The sequence below is a fragment of the Camelus bactrianus genome, chromosome 29 (assembly GCF_048773025.1).
Source record: "Camelus bactrianus isolate YW-2024 breed Bactrian camel chromosome 29, ASM4877302v1, whole genome shotgun sequence".
Lineage (NCBI taxonomy): Eukaryota > Metazoa > Chordata > Mammalia > Artiodactyla > Camelidae > Camelus > Camelus bactrianus.
In genome coordinates this window covers 18652442-18675130 of record NC_133567.1, presented here as the reverse complement: position 1 = coordinate 18675130, position 22689 = coordinate 18652442, and the positions used below count along the sequence as shown (strand labels likewise).

Here is a 22689-nt window from a genome sequence, read left to right as displayed (position 1 = left end):
CAGTGCCCCTGACATGAAGACACAATTAACCTGGGTGCCATTGGAGCTAATTGTTTATTTTATTTTCTTTTTTCACTTGTTCCTTGTATTGGTTCTGTTGCCATAGAAAAGAGCTAGACTAGCCCGTCACAATTAACCAAGACACAGATCCTTCTCAGACATGATGAGCATCTCTTATGGAGAGGGTTGTAGCAGCTACTGGGGCAATTTCTATATTTACACATTTGTTCATTTGTTCATCTATTATTTATTAACTGTAATGAGAGGTGCATTATTTTAGGCCTGGGAGCTACTGTCCTGAACAAGACAAAATCTCTGACTTCACGATGCTTACATTTTAGTGAAATATGGAGTATGAAGGTTGAAAAAACAAGCAATGGAATTGAAAGTAATGGAGATGCTGTGTATGTGGTAGGAGTAGTTACTTTAATTAAAGTCGTCAGAGGATGCTTCTCAGTAGTAGGTGCTTCTGAACAGAGACCTGATTGAAGTTAAGTGAATGAGTGAGGCAAATATCTGAGTGTTTTTTCTTTTTTTTCTAGGAAGAGGAAACTGCAAATGTAAGTGCCCTGAGAAGTGAGAACAAGTTTGATGCGTATACACTTGACATACAGCAAGAATGCCAGCATCCTGACTCCTGACAGCTAAGCAGGGCAGGCAGGTCAGTAAGTGATGTAAGTGATACAGGAGAAGAGACGGAGGGGGATTGATGGAAGAGGTCATGTTGTGTCTCACAGGCCACACTAAGGACACTGAATTTTATTTTGACCATGAAGGGCTTTGAGCAGTAAAGTAATATGATCTAATTTACAGCTTAAATAAAATTGATCTATTTGTGGTGAGGATAATTAACTGTATCAAGACAAAAGTGGAGGCTAGGATACCAATTAGGATTCTAGTGTTGTCCTCTAGGTGAGAGAAGACAGCAGAGGAGAGGATTGTGTATCAAAGACAGAGCCAATAGGACTTACTAATGTTTTGATCACAGATTGCATACAAAAGGAGTCAAAAGTGACTCATAGAGGACTGTCCTCAGTCAACGAGTTAATGATGGTGCCATTTTACTGAAATGCAGGAAACTAGGGAAAGAGTGGGGGAAACAAGGGTTCTGATTTGAGCATGTTAAATTAAAGCTGTCCAGTTAGGCATCCAAATGTAGATTTTGCTCAGATGGGTTCAAAATCTGAGTCTGGACTTAGTGAGGTTTGTTCAGAGGACATGGCCATGATGCTGGGAGACATACCTTTAAGGAAATCACATGCATGAATCGCTGAATCTAGAAATGATGCTATGGATGACTTCTAAGGATACAGTTCTCTTTCTACACAAATTGACTTTAGATGTTTTAGTTATTGATTGCCACAATAATGCTTCATTACTTTAATACTATATTAGAAACAATCACAAAACCGCAGTGACACACATCATTGAATTCATTGCCTACAAATCTTTTGTGTGTTGGTTGCCAGTTAGGCAGCTTTGCTGATCTCGACTGGGTACACTCACATATCTGGGGGCTGGAGGAATAGTGGTGACTCAGCTGTGCTCCACAGTCTTTCACCCTCTAGCAGACCAGCCGGAACTGTTCTCATGATGAAAGCAAAGGCCCTAAGAGTGAGCAAGCCCAAAGAGCAAGGCTGTTAGAAGTCTCAGCTTGTATGAGACTCATGATTGAATGTCAAAGGGCAGAGGATGTTCCCTTGCTCATAGTGAGAAAGCACTGCAAAAAAATATGGAAAAGGGTGTGGATATAGGGGGAGTGAATAAATCTGGACCATCTTTGCAATCTATCACACAGGCAAACGAGGCATCCTCATGAGCAAGTGTAGAAGGCAACTTTACAGAAAGTGGAAACATTGTATGAAATGTCTGCTTCCGTTTTAACAACATCCTCTTCACTTAGACTGTCTTTTTTTTGTCTTTTTCAAAATTTTATTTTATTGAGTTATAGTCAATTTACAATGTGTCAATTTCCAGACTAAGTCTTTTTTTGAAAATACAAAAGGCACAATTTTGAAAGTTGTGTAGTTCTGTATTCAAATTCTAGGCTTCTCTTCTGTCCTGTTGATTGCTTCAACTAAAAAAACAGCGATTGTAATGTCAACTCTGTTAAGATTATCATAAGGATTAAAACTAATATCTGAAGTTCCTAATATATAATGAGCACTTGACAAATGATAAATGCTATGACCAATATTAGTAGAAGGGCTATCACTAGCATTATGAAATATAACAGTCAGCCAAGGTTTTATGTGGCCACAAGTATACAATTATGCAATTGCAACAAGACTGAATCTCCAAAATGAGGAATATTTAATATACAAACACCTTTTACTTCCATATGTGAAATTAGTCTATGGTGGTCACTAAGGCTTGACTATCCAGGTTTATCTTTTCCTTTTTTTTTTCAAGTTCATCTTGACATTTCTATCCTCCAGGTTTTGTCACTGTTTCAGTATAAACAGCGATGAGACACTTAGAGACCACGCGTCTTTTGTGCTTCAGTGTACATAAAACCGGCTCAAAGCTCAGATGGTCCTGGGGAGAAAGAATGAAACGAAATTTTTCTTTTAATTTTCACTCTCTGTACCAAGGTAGGACAAGTCTTCTTAGGTTGGAGCTATATCAAAATTTGCATCAAGGTTCAGGATGAATTTGATGTGACGTATTACTTCTCTGATCAATGTGCTAACACGAATTAGCCTAATAATTGATAACCTCCAACGTGGTGGTTGACAAATGCCTGAATCCAAGGGCAATGCGGTCAAATGGATATGTTTTGAAAACAAATGCAGTTAGGTCAGGTTGGCTCCTGTATCCAGGTTACCTATTCTGTCCAGATAAGATTGTCCAGTTCATTAGTTAGCTTTGATCATACTTGCTTGTCACTAAGAGTTCATGAATTCACAAGAATTTTCCCTCATTTTCCTTTTATCCTGTGAGCTCCTGGAAAGCAGGAGCTCTGTCGGTTTTACTCACCCTTTTATCCTGAGCGCCTGCGCTTTTTATGAACCCAGGGTCATTGGAAAGTGCTAAAGCTATGTTTGTTAACATATTTGTTCAATAAATGTTTACATGAAGGCCTTTTTCCACATGCTTTATCTAATTTCTCTAGGGTTAGCCTGGATTACAATAGTGGAGTAATAAACAATCCAATTCAAAATTGGAAAAAAAATTTAAAGACTTTTATTGCTTAACATTTTTGGAAATAATTTTACGCACTCTTTCTTGTCTGTCTATATTTACTTGTTCTGCTTATATATTAAACACTTCAAGACTTCCTATTATTATTTGGATAAAGACCTGAACTCATAACATGGCTTAAAGCCCTGCACGATCTGGTGCCTGCCAACGTCTGCCTCTTCATCTTACTTTCTTCTTTCCACCTCTCTCTGTACCTCAGCCACACTGGCCTTCTTTCAGTTTCCTGGAATAACATCGTGCCTACCAACTCACAGCCTCCCCCCTCTGCTTGGAAGGCTACTGGGTCCTACACAGTCACCCTTTGGATTTTACCTGAACCTTCCTGGACTAAATCACGTCTCCAGTTACATACATGCGTAGTGTTCAGTGTTTCAACTCCTAGCAGTTATCAGAGTTTAAATAAATATGTATATTTATTTTTGTGGTCTTGATGGAAATCATTAATGAATCAGTCTGCCTTGATCTAATTCCCTCGCCCTCCCCCTCCACCTCTGGTAACCACAAATCTGATCTCTTTTCCTATGAGTTTGCTTGTTTGTTTTTGAAATATAATTCACCTCTGATATTATGCTAGGTTCTGTTATACAACACAGTGATTTGATATTTCTGTGTAGTTCAAAATGATCCCACTAGTGAGTCTAGTTATATACTGTCACCATACAAAGATATTACATAGTTATTGACTATATTCCCTAACTGCACATTTCATACCCATGACATTTATTTTGAAAGTAGAAATTTGTACCTCCTAATCTCCCTCACCTATTTCTCTCCTCCCCCTACCAACCACCCTTCTGGCAACCAACTCTTTGTTGTCTGTATCTCCGTTTTGTTAAGTTTGATCATTTGTTTTGTTTTTTTAGATTCCATATATAAGTGAAATGATACAGTATTTGTCTTTCTCTGACTTATTTCATTCAGCATAATCCCCTCCAGGCCTATCCACATTGTCACAAATGGCAAGATTTCATCCTTTTTTATGGCTGAGTAATATTTCATTGTGTGTATGGATCACAGCTTCTTTATCCATTCATTTATTGATGGCATTTAGGTTGCTTCCATATCTTGACTTGTAAGTAATGCTACAATGGAGATGAGATGCGTGTATCTTTTTGAATTAGCATTCTTTGGGTATATATCCAGGAATGGAATTCTGGGTGGTACTGTAGTTCTATTTTTAATTTTTTTTTAGGAATCGCCATAGTGTTTTCCATAGTGGCTGCGCCTATGAACATTCCCACCAACAGTGCACAAAAGTTTTCTTATCTCCACATCCTCATCAACACTTGCTATTTGTTGTGATTTTGATAATGGCCATTCTCACAGGGTTGAACTGATGTCTCTTTGTGGTTTTGATTTGCATTTCCCTGATGATTAGGGACGTTGAGCACCTTTTCATATGCCTGTTGGCCATCTGTATGTCTTCTCTGGAAAAATGTCTATTTAGATCCTTGTTTGTTTTAATTTTATGTGGAATTGTATAAGTTCTTTGTATATATCATTTGTAAATATCCTCTCCCATTCAATAGGTGACCTTTTGTTCTGTTGACAGTTTCCTTTGCTGTGGAAAAGTTTTAGTTTGATGTTGTCCCATTTGTTTATTTTTGTTTTTGTTTCCTTTACCTGAGGAGGAATATCCAAAAAAAATTACTAAGACCAATGTCAAAGAGTGTAATGCCTATGTTTTCTTGTAGAAGTTTTATGGTTTTGACTCTCACATTTAAATCTTTAATAAATAAATTAAACTTTTGTGCATGATGTGTGCATGGTGTGAGAGAGTAGTCTAGTTTGATTCTTTTGCATGTAGCTGTCTAGCTTTCCCAACACAATTTACTGAAAATGGTATCTTTTGACCGTTGTATATTCTTGCTTCCTTGTTATAGATTAGTTGCCCATATATATGTGGATTTATTTCTGGGTTCTCTGTTCTTTTCCATTCATGTATGTGTCTGTTTTTGTGACAGTACCATACTATCTTGATAACTGTAGCTTCATAACGTAGTTTGAAATCAAAAAGCATGATACTTCTGGTTTGTTCTTCTTTCTCAAGATTGTTTTGGCTATTTTGTGTCTTTTGTGTTTCTATAAAAATTTATAGACTTGTAATTTTTGATTTTGTGGTGTCTTTGTCTGGTTTTGGTATCAGGGCAATGCTGGCCTCATAGAATGAGTTCAGAGTGTTCTTTCCTCTGCAAGTTTTAGGAATACTTTGAGAAGGATAGGTGTTAACTCTTTTCTAAATTTTTGGCATTATTTACCTGTGAAGCTGTCTGGTCATGGACTTTTTTTATTGGGAGTTTTAAAATTACTGATTTGATTTCATTACTGGTAGTTGGTCTGTTTATATTTTCTATTTCTTCCTGGTTCAGTCTTGGGAGATTGCACATTTCTAGGAATTTATCCATTTCTTCTTAGTGGCCCATATTGTTGGCATTTAATTCTTTGTAGTAATTTCTTATGATCCTTTGCAGTTCTGTGGTGTCAGTTGTAACTTCTCCTTTTTCACTTCTGATTTTATTTATTTGGGCCCCCTCTCTTTTTCTTCATGAGCTTGGCTAAAGGTTTATCAATTTTGTTTATCCTTTCAAAGAACCAACTCTTAGTTTCATTGATTTTTCTATTTTAAGTCTCTATTTCATTTATTTCTGCTCTAATCAAGATTTCTTTCCCTCTGCTGACTTTGTGTTTCATTTATTCTTTTTTTTTTTTTTTTTTACTACTTCCTTTAGGTGTAAGGTTAAGTTATTTATACAAGATTTTTCTTCTTTTCTGAGGTGGGCTTTTATCACTCTAAACTTCCTTCTTAGAACTGCTTTTTCTGCATCTTACACTTTGGATTGTTGTGTTTTCATTTTTCTCCAGGTTTTTAAAATTTTCTTTAATTTCTTTGGTAATCCATCACTTGTTTAGTAGCATATTGTTTAAGCTCCAAGTGTTTGTGTTTTTTGCAATTTTTTTCCTTGCAGTTGATTTCCTGAATGACATTCTTAAATAAAACTTGCATTTCTTATTGTAAGTATTTTATGGTGAAGAATACAATGATTATAAATATATTTTGTTGCCACTAACTTGATTTGAGGTAAGGCACCAGTAATTTTATTCCGCATTGCTTTTGTACTATCAGTACGAATATCAATACAGTTAAAAAGGCAAAGAAAACCTTAGCATTATGATGAAAATAATTTTTTGTGGATCCCTTGAAAGGATTTCAGAGACCCTCAGGTTTTAAAAAAACCATGAAAACAAGTTCTTTTCTATGTAATTGTTGGAGGGACTCAAATCTAATTTCAATTTCTGTTACCTTGTGTAGAAGTTGCTGAAAAAGTTGACTTTTCTAATTTCAGAGCTAAATCCCTGATTTTCATGGATTTTCATGTAAACCAAGTAAAAATGCTGTTAATACCCTGTTATCCCAGTTAAGTTCCTATCTTTAACCAATCAGCAAGCTCTATTTATCCTACTTCAAAAATAGATCTGATATATTCATATACTGTCACTCCATCTCCTCTTCTAGTCACTTAGACCAAGCCACAGCATCTGTTGACTGAACTATTATGTTTGCTTCCTAAATATTTTCTCTGTCCCCATATTTGGTTATATAAAATGTATTCTCCCTAGTAGGCAGAGTGATCTCTTAAAAATATTAATAATATCTAAGAATCTCCTTTCTTAAAACCTTCCAGTGGTTCTCTACTGCCAAGGGAAGAAAATCCAAGTTTCTTCCCATACCTGATATAATTTGACTTTTGCCTCTCTCTCTGACCTCATCATGTACCAGTCTTTTCCTTGCTCACTGTTTGCCAGCCAACCCTACTGGCCTTTCTGTTTCTCAAATTGACACTCTGTAATCTAGAAGAATGTTTACTAGACATAAGATACCTAGTAACTATTGGTTAAAATAATAAATGTTATTTTGTAGAATTTTGAAAAGATAGAGCCTTAATGCAGTATTATCTCACATTAGCAATCTAGTCTAGAACCAAGGACAGTTCCAGATAGCTTTGAATTAAAAGAAAAAAATTCCCCACATGCTCATGATGTCATTTATAGACAGTATCACTAGCATTAAATTGCTGTGTTTGAGCTGTTTAGATACCTAAAATCTAAAACTCTTCCAATACACACCAATGAAAGGCTGATGAAATGTGTAAACCCTCCCCCCTAAAATAAAGCACATATGTAAAACATTTGAAATACAATCTGAAGGAAATTACAGAAATTTTACAGCTACTCATGGACTACAGAGAAAGTCTTTGGACTTCAGGGTGTCCTAAAGCTACGTAGTAATTGGAAGACAAATTGTACAACAGGTACAACTATTGTTGAATATCTTGAGCCTTAAGAAGATTACAAATACTTCAATTAAGAACTAGAGAGAAATTCAAGATCTAATCAGAGATTATTAAAACTGTTAAAATTTAGAGAATATTTTCAGGTTCAAATCTTCCATCCTTGACATGACAAATATGGAAAAGATTATATATTTAAAAGTGATTTACTACCAGACACACAGCATGTTAGTGACAGAGCTGTGACAAGGTTCTAAATTCTTTGGCACTCATAACTCTTGCTTTATCACTGCAGGAGGCTTATTTATATTGGGGGGTTTTGATAGAAAATGAAGTAAAACTGGGAACTGGAATTACTGGTAAAGCTGCACTGTCATCTACAGAAGACTTGGCCTTAGACGGACCCTACTTGCACAATTTCTCTAGATCTTTGCCCCAGATATGTCAGGAGTCACAAAATAATTCTATATATACAACATTTATATAGATATGGGATATCGCATGACTCTGGATTAATACAACAAAGGTCTAAAAAAATTATATGTCTATATACTACTATAACATGTCTCAAATATGTATCCTAAAGATTATATGTGTGTGCGTGTACACACACACACACACACACACATCCCAGATTACAAAGAAAATTCTTGAGTCTAATATTTTACTTTACCCTTTCACCCTTGACATTGCCAAATTACATAACTTTTTCTCATTGGTATGCATACAAAGAGGAATAAGAAAAAGATATTTCTATCAGTTACATATTATGTAGAGAAGAATTTCAGGCATTCTGCCACAGCAGCCAAGGACATTATGAAGGAAGCATTTATTGTCTATATCAGTACAGATGATTTGCTTTGGAACATAGTGTCCAAAGTTCCTTTTTTACCCCCTGTCTTTCAGATGATTGAATTTTGAAGGATAATTCAACTGGACTTTTTCAGAGAATAAGCAAAATAAATATAAAAAGCCATTAGACAAGCCATGCTTATATTGGTTGCTTGATTATTATTCCAAAGCATCTTTAAAAAAGATGATAAATTTGATAAATACATAGAGCAATAATATTTTCCTTACTGGGTAGTTTACAGAATTCCTTTGTCTGAATCTTTTCTAAACCCTCACAACCATCCTATATGACAGGTGGCAATTGTTTGTTCCTACTTTAAAGATGAATAAAAGTTGTTATCGTTATGTGATTACATATCAGGAGAATGTTGCAAAAAGGTACCATGGCTATTGGTAAGATGGTAAGGCTAATAGATAAAATGTCAGGATAAGAAAAATGTATAAATTCTGAATGTATGGAATAAGTACAGATTCTTTTTACAGGACGCATTGACTGACATGTATTAAATGCCTAAGACTCTGCTGCTTCCAAACCTTGTTTTACTCTTTCTTCATGTGTACTTACTTAATGGGAAATTTGTTTCTTTAGATTTGGATAGATACATGAAAGAAACAGATGGCTGGGAAAAAGAAAAAAAAACTAATCATAACTAATAATTATATTTCTTCCAAATAATTACCTCCCATCTTTGAAGGAAAAAAATAAAGCTGTTCCCCTTTTACTAGGGCTCTTGCTTTGACAAAGAAATAAAGAAAAATAATATATTATCGTCTCAACCTCTGGCCTTAAAAGTCAGACTAGATCATTTCCAAGGAATTATTTTGGGAAATATCAATTCAATTAATTGCCTGTAGTGGAAATCACATGGTTGAAATTACAGCCAATACTTGAAATGTCAAGCTTGAATTTGAGACTATTTTAACAATAACAATAATAACAAATGATAGGTTATAATTTACTTTGGGGATTTAGTAATTTCCATTCCAACAGTTCACTATTTTCCATATGAAGAACTTCTCTTTATTAAAAATAAGTACCTTCTTGGATGACTTTAGAAATTTTTCCAATGACCCTATTAATATATTTTAGATTATATAATTTAAAATAAAACAACAATTCCCTTTACAGCACCAATAAAAGTAGATTTCTAAATTTGTTTAAAATATACTAAACAATGATGTGACTGACAAGGGCTTAATTTCCAGAATATACAAATAGCTCATACAACTCAATAACAAAAAACCAAACAATACAATAAAAAAAAAAAGGGGCAGAAGACCTAAATAGACATTTATCCAATGAAGACATACAAATGGCCAATAGGCACATGAAAAGATCCTCAATATCATTAATTACCAGAGAAATGCAAATCAAAAGTACGGTGAGGTATCACCTCACACCTGTCAGAATGGCCATCATTAAAAAGTCCACAAACAATAAATGCTGATGGGTGTGGAGAAAAGGGAACCCTTTTACAGTGTTGATGAAAATGTAATTTGGTGCCACCACAATGGACAACTATATGGAAAGTCCTTGTAAAACTAGAAATAAAGTTACCATATGATACAGCAATCCCACTCCTGGGCATATATCCAGAGAAAACTCTAAGTCAAAAAGATACATGCAGCAATGTTCATAGCAGCACTATTTACAATAGTCAAGATATGGAAGCAACTTAAGTGTCCATCAACAGATGAATGGATAAAGAAGATGTGGTATATATACACAATGGAATACTACTCAGTCATAAAAAAGAATGGAATAATGCCATTTGCAGCAACATGGATGGACCTGGAGATTATCATATTAGGTGAAGTCAGTCACACAGAGAAAGACAAATATCATGTTATATCACTTATATGTGGAATCTAAAAAAAATAGTACAAATGAACTATTTACAAACCAGAGATAGACTCACAGACATAGAAAACCAACTACATTTTACCAAAAGGTAAAGGGAGGGAAGGGATAAATTAGAAATTTGGGATAGCAGATACAAACTAGTATATATAAAATAACCAACAATGTCCTACTGTATAACACAGAGAACAATATTCAATATCTTGTAACACCCTATAATGAAAAAATATGAAAAATAATTTGTATATATGTATACTTAATCACTATGCTGTACACCAGAAACTAACACAACACTGTAAATCAAATACACTTCAATAAAAATAATAAAATATACCAAACAAAAAGTAACATTATATGACCATCATATGAAATCATCTATTTTTTGTATTAGAAGTAAATTACCCAATAAGTATTCTAAGTAGGGTTTACGAAGTACTTACCAAAAATGAATACCACATTCAGATGAATTATATTTATTGATAGAATATTCCTGGCTCTAAAAATCAGGTAGAGCCTGAATCAGTTCAGACTTTATTCTAAGGACAATGTGAAATCACTTGAGACATTGAAACAGAGGAATCATATAATCTGATTTCTACTTAGAAAGATCATTCCAATTGATGCTGATGTGTGGAGGATGGATTACTCCACAATCTATCCTCTGGGAGAAGAGTGGCAACAAAGGAAAAACAGCTGAGTGCATCAGCCTCGATCTGGACAACTTAAAACTGACCTTTGGTCTAAATAATTGGGCGACAACAGTGAGTATCTGGAAATGTGACAAACTGCTAACTTTAAAGACATGACATTTAATCAGCTCCTGCTAGCTGTCTTACAGGAATATAGATCTTTTCTCCAGGGTTGTCATTTTTTTTTTAACTTAAAGAAAGATGTAAAATCTTTTTGATTGTCAAATATTGGCAACCAGTTAAACATCACTAAAAAAGAAACATGGATAACTAAACCCAGCATGCCTCTAGTTGGATTTAGCCAAAAGGGTCCTAGTTTGCAACACCAGGGTTGAAGTGACATTTTGAGGAGTCTGCCTCTTTTCTTTAAGGAAGATTGAAATCCATTTTTTTGAATTTCTTCAATGACACAGTTTTGTTCTGCATCTGGGGTGTACATTGTTTTAGATTACTGCTGTTCTCTGTATTACATGCTTCTCCATGCTGTATAGATTATTACACACAGGGTGGTCCTCCCACCTAATGCTGAATGGACGCTTGGCATAGAAAGAGGTAGAATGGGAGACAGGCAATTTTCTATTTTCATTATCTCTGTTTCTTTTTACTAGGTTGGGGGTTAGGCACTACGGTAAGCAAACCAATAATTTATATCAATAAACTATAAAGAGAACAGTTCATAAATATGTTTATGTTGGAGTTTCTATTCAAAGCCAAATAACTCTCTGTGCACTTGCTTTTATTGGAAGAGAAGTGCAGAGAATAAGTGATCAGCTAAGACTTATGGAAGTTATGTTAGAAGACTGAAGCAACATTGATTTTATTTCTGGCTTCTATGTAAACCAAAGCCAAAAATCTCAATCTTCTAAAAGGTATGACAGTTTAAGACTACCTTATGAATTATGTATGAATTGCTTCATTTATCTCCATCTGTGAGAACCTAACATAGTACTTGGTCTGACAATTTAGGTGCTCAAAAATGTGTACTAACTAAATTTTATTTCCCAAATAACTAGACTACTTAGTGATGTTGACAAAATGTTTTTCACTGGTAAATTTTTACTTTTGACATAACATTTTCTTTCTTTGTCACCATCTTCTTTTCATCTATTATCAGACGAATCACCTGAAGTTACACTTGGTCCTATCAGACTGTCTCATACCAGTTAGGAAGAAAGTCCTACCAATGCTGATTTCCACATATTTACCTTGGATCTGCTTCTCATCATCCTCTGTTCTGGGTACCAGGCTGATTCAAGCCGTCTCATCTTGCCTCGTGTTCTGCAATAGATTATCATTTTGTCTCCTGGAGCCCACTTTCCCTGCAATTTATTCTCCATACAGAAGTTAGGATGATCTATTTTAAATATAAACCAGAGCCTGTCATTTCCTTGCTCCAAACAGAATCAATATGTGTTTCATATCACATATGAACAAATCCCAAACTCCTTAATATTGTTCTCAAGGCTCCATGTGGGATAGCTCTCTGACCTCATCCTCTTCTACTGTATCTTTTGATCACAGTGTTCTGGCAATTAGCCACTTTGCAGTTTCTCAAATATGCAAATGTCACTCCTTTGGCATCTGTTCCTGACCAAGCACTCTTCCCCAAGATAATTTCCATGTCTCATTCTACTTCATTCAAATGGCTGCTCAGATAGTGCTTCTTCCAAGGAGCCTTTCTTGATATCTCTGAATGGTGACCTGCACTGGTTATTCCCATTACTTTGTTTCTTTCCTGATACACACCACAATGAGAAACCATGTTTTTTGTTTGCTTGTTTCTTTACTTATTAATTAGCTTTTTCCCAGCTAGAATGTAATTGCCTTGAAAATGTAAAGCCCTTATGTATCTTGACCCGAGATGTGACTGGTATGGAGGAGATTCTGATAAATATATGCTGAATTGAGTTGATTTAATTGCAATTATCTTGGATAAAATTCATAACTAATAAAACTCAAATTGTTTCAGCAGTCAATAGTTTTTACTAAGTATCTGCTATATGTGGAGAATTATAGTAACAATTTTGAAAGATAAGAGAAATATAAAACCCAGTGCAACCAATGGTCCTTAAAATTCTATCACAATTTCTACATCAAATATATCATAGATCACTCAGTGTTATAAAGTAGGCAAAAATAGAATCGTCCAGGGCAAACAGGCACAATTATTCATAAGACAAAAGAAAGGGAAAAACAGCTAGTTTTATTCAAACTTATTTGGCATTAGAGGCAGACTATTTCCTTATGACATAAAAAAGAATAATTCTCTGTTCCACAATTTGGAAATCTTTAAAGATTTTTTTTTCAATTATGAGATCTATTCTTTTCATTTGTCTTTCAGATGAGTAACATAAAATTATAATATTGTCTTTTGTTTATCCTCCTCAAAAATCAATCCTGATATTTTTCCTGTTGTAAATAACCATGCTGTCAATATTCAGCTGTCAACCCATGAGGCTGCTGTAATTAGGATCGAGAAACTGAACATAGGTAATGACTTCTTGATGATTCTCTAGTTGCCTATCAGAAATGCTTACTTTGGTTCAAAGCTGTTTTCATTATAAATCTTCTGCTTTCTGCCCCTGATGCTAAAAAGTTTTAGGTTATTCATTTTAAAAAAATCACTTATGTTGTATTTTATTCAAACATATTTTCTTAACCCCAACTCTTTTTCTGTGCATATTGTCCATATTATTTCAACTCAAATTGGTTAGAAATAGCCAGAAGCTATCAAAAAGCACTAAATAATTTTTCCAGAATGTATTTTCTAGTGAAGATTGCTATTTATCAATCATTTTAACTCTTTAAAAATAGCTTTAATAGAAATACTTCTATATCAATATTTTTCTCTAGCTTAGAAATATAATGCATCATGTTTACCTCATTCATTGAGTTCCAAAGTCCAGGTCCAGTCACTGATCATCACCCAAATCATAACCCCAAACTATTTAATGCCTCATTCTGTACCTTCCCCAGACTTTCTTCTATTTCTCTAGAAATGAAGATATATCACTAGCAAATTTCTGGGAAAACCTTAGTCCCTAGAAAGGAAATGAGAGTTTCTTTTGTTTTTTATTGCCATTTCTAGACAATTTATCCTATCTCCACTTTCAAAAGATGCAGATTCTTTGTGTCATCAGATGGTATCACTTGCTCTCTTTCCTCCTGACCACCATTTGTCAACCAGTTCACTATCTCTTTATTACCTTAAAATTTTTAAAGCTGACTTACTCTTCCCCCATCATTCTTGCATTAATTTTTGTGATTTCAGTCTCTATACAGGATGATTTATCCAACACCTTGGCCATTCACATTCTTGACTTCCATCCTTGGTGGGCTTTATCTGCTCCACCTTGGTCACATACCTTCACAGTGATAGCCTAGACTTACCACTTCTAATATCTTAGGACCTCAAATAGCTTCTTTAAATCCTCTTACTCTGAATATAACACCTAATATACCTCATTTTCTCAAATAATTTCATGTCAAAAATTCTTATTTTCCCATTGAGATGTCTGTTGACTCTGTAACTCTTCCATTTTTGTGCATCTCATGCCTTCTTTTCCCTACTTACCTGCCATGGTCCAGAACAGTCATCACAGAATATCATATGTTTACTTGCTCTTTTCTTCCTCCATTGTGAAAGTATGTGAAAAATAAGATTTCAAATATGTTTGAACCCAATTATTTGCTTACTTATTACCTACTTACAGGACAGCAATCAAACATTATAGGAGAAATTTTCACATATGTGCTGACAATTGTAGTTTTAGGTCCTGACCCCCAAATTCAATGGAGCAACCACATTTACTGAATTTTCTAATTCTCTACAGGGAATATTTTATACTTCCTTACTCTGAAATCCTTTTCCTCCCTCATCCTTTTAGTTAACCATCTAGTCTAATATTTAATTATATTAGAAACAGTATATCTAAACATTATTAAAATATAACCATCAGAAAATTTCTCATCTTTCCATCAGCAAATCTACCAACCAACCTGAATCTAAATCCATATTCTTGCCTTCCCTCATATTTTAGTGGAAGAAGCACTTGCTCATAAACATATTTTTGTTTCTCTGGGGTATACATGAATGGAATTACTTAGTCACATGTTTATGTTTAACATGCTGAGAAACTGCCTGACTCTTTTTTCCAATGTGGTTGCATCACTTTACATTTTCACAAGCAATTTATGAGGGCTCCAGTTTCTCTGCATCTTTATCAACACTTGTTACTATCTCGCTTTTTAATTATAGCCATCCTAGTGGAAGTGAAGTGGTATCTCAGTTGTGGTTTTGCTATGCATTTTCCCAATGGCCCATCTATTATTTCTGACAGAAAATCCCCCCCGATTTTATTCCTACCTTGCCTGCTGCTCTTTCTCAGTCTTACTGCTGATTTCTTCCCACGCAGACTCTAATTGTTGGACTGTCATGGTTTTACCTAATTTCTCTCTCTAGGCGATAACCTCTAGTCCCTGTGTTTAAATACCATTTATATGCTGATGCCAACTAAAGAACTGAGTCTTTAACCACTGAAGTCCCTGACCTTCAACACACATTGAAAGAAATTCAGGACAGAGAATTCAGGAATTCAGGGCAGCAAACTGGTAGAACAGGCCTTCAGATAGTGAGATATTTTCAGGAGAAAACTTTATGAGCCCAGATTCTTAACATCTTCCTATACTTAGAAGAGCACTGAAATCATCAATTAAGACATCTGTGCCTCATGACTAGCAGTAACCTTCTACCGAGACATGTGTTTGATTGCATGTACTCTTTCTCCAAAATCACATATGTGCTGACCTGCCCCCTCGCCTCTTGGGAGCAGTTCCTCAGAGCCAACTGAGAGGCGTCTCCCAGACTGCAGTTCTCAGTCCTGCGATAAACGTGAAACTCACAGCTCTCTCGTGCATTTACATTTCACTGATTATCCCACGTTTTTATTTTTAACATTGACCTTTTCTACCTACTTGACTTCTTTTCATTCAGTTTGTATTTTAAATCTATTATTTCTGAGATGGAATTCTTTATATTGGCCTCCTCCAAATCCGTTATTTCCACCCTCCCTGATATTCTCTATTTCAGTAAATTAGGCCATTATCCATTCAGCCATCCATGACCCAAACCTAGAAGCCATCCGTAATCTCTCTCTTTTTCTTCCCTCTCATGTTCAGTCGTCGACGTCACATTCAAAATGCCATCCAGATATGGCCCCTTCTTTGCTACTGCTCTATATTCCACTTCACAACACACTAAGTAAGGCAGTAGATACCTAACTTACCATCCTTATCTCGATTCTTGGCACACCTGCAAGTTATCCTCTACACAGAAGCAGCTACAAGCTTTTTAAAACTTAAATTAGATCCTCTCCCATTCAAGCAGAAAGTAATCTTGTGTTGTACTTAGCGTTCACTGGATGCTGGAACAAGGAAGTGGGTAATGGATAACGTATGTGGAAACTGACCATGACCTTTTCAGGAGCCTGATGATACTAAAATCCTGAGTCTACTTTGGTAACATTCGAGAAAGTAGAAGCTTTATTTATAATATTGGATTGTGTATATTGGAAGACAGACTGGGGAGAGTTAGTTATTTTTCAGTCTGTGTCATCATACACCTCTATTTCCTGGGGTAGTCAAAGTACAGATATCATATCTTAAAATAAGTTACTCACTATGCTCCCCTGTGGTATTGATTTAGTAAGTTATTAGCTCAGATGCTAAACTAAGACATTCTAGAATTGCATAAAGAGAAAAATAATATAAATAGCTCAGACTGGGTTTGGATAAGTCGCTAGCCACCTGGGCTGCTGTTGACTCACCTGGGAAACTAGGCAGCTGGATCAGGTAATCTCTTGGAGCCAATTTCAGCTGCAAAATTACAAGATGTCTCCAGTGATGTGTAATTACTCCAAAAATCAAGTTATATAAGATCTTTACTGGAAGTTTTTGACTTCTACTGCCAGGAAATCTTTGGCACTTTAAATGCAACTATTTTTTGGTACTTAGGAGAGCTGCCAGAGAGTGAATAAACATTAAGTACTGAAACTTTCTGTTTATTATCAGAGTAAATACAATAAAAGCAGAAGTGACTTTTATCCTTCATACTGAATAATTAGCTAATTAACTACTTTGTCTCCTGAAAAGTGATAACCTTAGACAAATGATCTATTCAGATTCTGTACAGTTCAAGATAAATGTTCCCACCTCTACAAGTCTGTACTAATTAAGTGACGCTTCAAATACAAGGAGCTGTGTTGACACCAGATACTCAGTTCACATAATAACTCACTGGCTTTCAGTATCAGTTTTTCAAGGTTAATCTAACTTTCATAGAGGGAGGAAAATAGAATGAGCATCACGCTAAAAGAGCTATAGAAAAACAGGAAAAGCAAATTGAAGAAAATCTGTTGAAACAAGGATAATAGTCCTGAATCCTTTGCCTGTTAAAGAAAAGAGATATATGGTGGTAATTCTGAATATAGTGCTTGAAAAAAATTAGTAACTGTAAAGCAAAAATCCAAATAATTTTGATGGCATTTATTGCTATGTTGGTGTTGTTAGTCACTTTCTTTCTTACAGGCCAGTGTATTTGCAGGTGGTGGCATGTTTATGTCTGTAGCATCAAAGAAGAAAATAATGGATTTCCAAGTATAGTATTTTTATGGAGTTTTGATAAGCAAAGTGAGGGATAAAGATGTTTTATATTCTTCTGACTACCACCTCTTAACAAAGGAAAGTCCTTTCTACCACCTGCAATTGTCTAGAGTTGCAAATTATAATGCCAAACTTAGCTTTGCAGATTTCTGGAAGGCAATGGAATAAATATTGCTATGTGACAAGTCCATACTGCAAGAATACTTTTTCTTTTCTCCTTATTTGCTTTTTATAATTTCATCGATATAAAATTAAAGTCTAATATATTATCCAGATTTAAAGTTCACAATTTAAGTTTTGATGTGTGTATAAGCTATCATCATAATTAAGAGAATGAACATTTCTATCTTCTTTAAAAGTTTTGGGTTACCATCATACTCCTGTAGGAAAACATAGGCAGAACACTCTTTGACATAAATCACAGCAGTATCTTTTGGATTCACCTCCTAAAGCAAAGGAAATAAGAGCAGAATTAAGCAAGCAGGACCTAATTAAACTTAAAAGCTTTTGCACAGAAAAGGAAACCAGTGACGAAATGAAAAGACACCCTTGAATGGAAGAAAATCTTCGCAAATGACATACTTGATAAGGGATAAATATCCAACATATATAAACAGCTCATAAAACTCAACATCAAAAATACAAACATCCCAATCAAAAATGGGCAAAAGAACTGAATAGATATTTTTCCAAAGAGGAGATGCAGATGGCCAACATGAAGAGATGCTCAACATCGCTATCAGCAGGGAAATGCAAGTCAAAACCACAATGAGATAACTACCTCACATCTGTCAGAATGGACATCATCAAAAAGAACATAAATAACAAATGTTGGCAAGATGTGGAGAAAAGGGAACCCTCCCACACTGCTGATGGGAATGTAAATTGGTGCATTCACTGTGGAAAACAGCATGGAGGTTTGTCAAAAAATTAAAAATAGAACTACCATATGACCTAGCAATTCCACCTCTGGGTGGAACAACAACAGCAAGAACAGAACACTAATTCGAAAGACCCGTGCACCCCAACGTTCCTAGCAGAACTTACAACCTAAGTGTCCATCAACAGATGAATGGATAAAGAGGATGTCCACTATGCTTCTAGGACCTATTAATAGAAGAAAAACATGTTTCCTCATTTGCCTCTAGTCCTTGTGTCTCTATTCCTTTCCTCCTGAGTAATTAATTTCTCTCTCTCTCTCCTGAGAGAAAATAGTAATTCTCTGAGATAGCATGGTCTTTGTCCATATTAAGAATTAAATACATTTTTCTAAAAGCATCATCACGCACAAAGAGTTCTTTGCCAAAATGAAAGCCCTCTTCTATTAGGAGGCAAAGCAATTTAGCTTTTCTTTGTCTCCAACTTTCCTTTTTAGACTGGTTATGTGCTGTTAAATAACTCCAAAGGAGCCATTTAAATGTTTCCCAAACAAAATTTTCTTGAAAAATGAATTCTTTTGCCCCATGTGAATGAGAAAACAGTTGCAACTTTTTTTTTAATTAATTTTTTTTTTTTTTTGTCCAGAGTGTTAACTGGCATGGTCATTCAAGAAGGAAATCTGTCAGTGTTTTGTGAAAAAGACTATACATATGACCTCTGACCCAGCAATCACACTGCTAGGTTAACATTCCAGAGAAAGTCTGGTTCAAGACTAACTAAGTGAATGTGTACAAAGCTGCTCGCGTGAGTGTTTTTTGGGGAGAGGAAACAGAGGAAGGTAACCTAGGTGTCCATCAACAAGGGAATGAATAAGTAAGATGCACTTGTCAGGCATTATGGGGTATGATGCAGTAATCCTAGAACACGGACGCATCTCAGAAACACAGTCCTCTCTAAAAAAAATGTAAGAAACAGAAGAAAATCTGCACTGTGCCATTTCTGTAAATTACAAAGCACACTCACACAAAAGATGCCACACAGTTTAAAACAGTAAACATATACTTGGGGATCCTGATGTAACACTTACAGTAGGTGGTTAGTAGAAGGGGAGAGAAATAGCAGTGGGTTTGGGAAAAAATCAAACACGGATGATCGTCCAGTCTCAGGTGAGAAACAGGATCAAAGCAACTCTCCGCTACAAAAATGGACATTTTGGACTATTCATTTCAAATGCGGTTTGTCTTTAAGGGCTTGATAAAAAATTTACTGTATCACAGGCAAAATGCCCATGTAATAAGAGTATGAGTTGTGTTCCCTCAGTTATGGCTAAATAAGGAGACATGAACAAAATGCAGAACAGGGAGGACATGTACTTTAAAAATCTTTTACTGTGATGAATTAATCTGGGAATAGAAAGACTTGCTTATACCACTGCAATTTAATATTTCATTGGGAACCACACATATATATTTATACAAATATAAATTGTTCTTTTTACTTTTTAATCCTTGTTTTTCTGATTTCAAAGCTAATTATGCATTGTGAAAAGTTTAAGAAATATTGACTGGTTCTGAGAAGAAAATTAAATAACCTATAAACAATGTAAAACATTTTAGTGTATATACATTTCAGGGTTTTCAGTGTGTGTGTGTGTTGTGCATACACACACATAACTATAGTTTCATATCTGACCAAAAATGGAAAATATTATAATGCTATTTTGTAATTTTTTCACTTGACAATATACTCTATAATTTTTCACATTTAATTAAGTATTCTTTACAAGGTACTTGTAATGGATGCCTGGGATCCTATGACATGACTGTAGCTAAAATTATTTAGTCAGTGTCTTACAGTTGGATAGTTAGAGTTGTATAGTTATTTGCTATTGTAAAAAATGCCTTGACTAGAATCACAGAAAGATATTTTTTCCCCTTAGGATATATTCCTAGAAGTAGGACTGCTGAGTCAAAGGGCACACACTTGGTGGTGGGTCATGGGTTGACTTAGAACCGGAAGCTGCCATGTGAAAGGCTGAAATGTTTCCAAGAATCTGTCAGCTTAAATCATCTCAGATTTAAGGGAAACTCTAATGGCACATTTTCCGTGAGAATATTCCCAGAAGCATTTTCCTAAGGACATGAGAAAAATGACTGGAACAATTTTCAGCTGAAGATGAACAGGAAGGAGGCTACAGCCAGACGACCTGGTATGAATCGTGGCTCTGACACACACAAGCTGTGTAAACTGGTACAAGTCTCTTAACTCATTTTTGTCCCAGCTATCTCACCTATAGACTGGAGAAGGGGACCGTACCTGCCTCGTATGTTTGTTTTGAGGTTAATATGGGTGTATGTGTGTGCGCGCACATGCTTAGGTTAATGATTAGGTATAGTTATGATTATAAAAGTAGTAGCTGTTACTGTTATGGCTGTTGTTATTACAATTATTATTTTGAAGATAATTACCAGACTGAATCCAAGAAACAAAATCACCCTGCTCTGGCTTTGACACTTTTTATTTCTCTTTTGCTTGTCTGATGTCTATACTGTCACTCTGGGGGAGGAATATTGGGGAAAATGCCATTCCATCTTTAATACACAAATACAAAATATATACTCACACACACAAGAGCATCATGGAAAATTTGATTACTCTGACCTACCCTGCATAATTGTATTCTGTTCTCATCTCATGCAGCACATTTCCCAAAACTTCCTTTTCTAAGAACAGCTAATGCCGAAGAGCAATTATATGACCACTGGTTGTAAGCCATTGCTTTTCCGTATCTTCGAAATCCAAACCCTCCTCTGACATCTAATGAAAACTAAATGTAACTGCAAAGATACAGTTTAGCGACTGGAACTATGTTCTAAATTGTACTCATTTTAATGAGCTCTGCCTTTTAATTAAACATCACACCTCAGAGGATTTAGTTTCCAATATTTGCTTCCAATTTTCTAGCTGAAGATTCCAGCTCCAGAGATTTTAAAAAATGATTTAGGGTATTTATTGTCCTTTGTCTTCACCCCCCCTTTTTTTTAATCTCAATTCTTTCATGTCTTCTTAAATGGGTACCAAATATTAAGGTTTATTTTATGGAAATGGATTATTTGATTTTTATGGGGAATGGGAAACAGTTTGAGCTAGTTCAGTAGTCATACACCTACTATATTCAATACACTGTATTGGACATTGTGAGGAATATATGTAAATCTAAATTAGGGCCACTGACTTTGAATAGCTCACAATATAAGGTGGATTTTACGTGGAGTACTGGTTGTACATGGTGCTTGAAAGCAGAGAGAAAAATAACCTAAGCTATCGGGCTTTGAGAAGATCTACTGATTTTGAGACCAGCTGAGTAAGAGACACAGAATATGGACAAATGGAGATTAAAATGTCAGCTTTATTACTGATAACTCGGCCGAGAAGATGTCGCTTTAGAACCACGAGCAAATGAAGTTCTGAACAGTCCACGGCTCCTGTGCACTCCTGGTCACAAGGCAAGTCCCAGAGCAAGGCTGGCGTAGCCTGTCTTTGATAGAAAACCTGCGGAGGCAAAGCTTTAGCTCAGGCTTCACTGGTAGATTCAATGTCAGGACAGCAAGAGTGAGGGGAGAGGGGGGCGCTCTGGGGCGGGGGAGAAGGGAAGCATGTGAAGATGCTGGGTGTGTTACTAACCCGCTCCAGGCCTTGCACGGAAACCTAACTGATTTTTGCACACAGGTCACCCTCCTCACAGACTCCCTGGAACCACTGACCCTCGGAAATGTGAGCTGGGTGCAGAGGGATGAGAATGTATCTGCCTCCCCCTTCCTCACTCTTGTTTTCCCCTGGGCCAAGTTTTCACAGGGGGAATGAATTCCCTCCTGCTTCTGAAGTGTCGTCTGGCTTTCAGGGCAGCTTCAGACCCCTTCCAGCTCTGCCCTGGGAGTATTCTGTGGAACATCTGAGTTCTGGCCTCCCATGGCTTCTGCTAGGCAGTCTCTTGGGAAAGACCACTTTTAAACCACCTGAGCCCACCAGTTCCACTGGATCCCTTGCCTTTGGCTGGCTGGCAGGGATGTGAGAGATCACTCCCAAGACACAGCTGCAGCCCTGACACCGCGGTGCACTTCCTTTTCTCCGCGTGCATCAGGACCAGGTCCCTTGAATGCAAGGGCTGCACATGTCTTTCACGTGGTTCTCCTGAAGCCCCAACTCCAGCTCCCCTCACCAAGTTTGGGGTTAAGAGGCAGTGGCCCCTACTGCA

At 36.0% G+C, this 22689-nt stretch overlaps 1 long non-coding RNA gene across 1 annotated transcript; it reads right to left on the bottom strand.

Moving 5' to 3' along the window:
* Positions 1–526: 526 nt before the first annotated feature.
* Positions 527–16804, bottom strand: LOC141575523 (uncharacterized). The gene is made up of 3 exons (XR_012503157.1): positions 16721–16804; positions 12101–12173; positions 527–2538 (listed from the first exon to the last, which is right to left on the bottom strand). It is a non-coding gene; the product is annotated as an uncharacterized LOC141575523 (long non-coding RNA).
* Positions 16805–22689: the final 5885 nt, after the last annotated feature.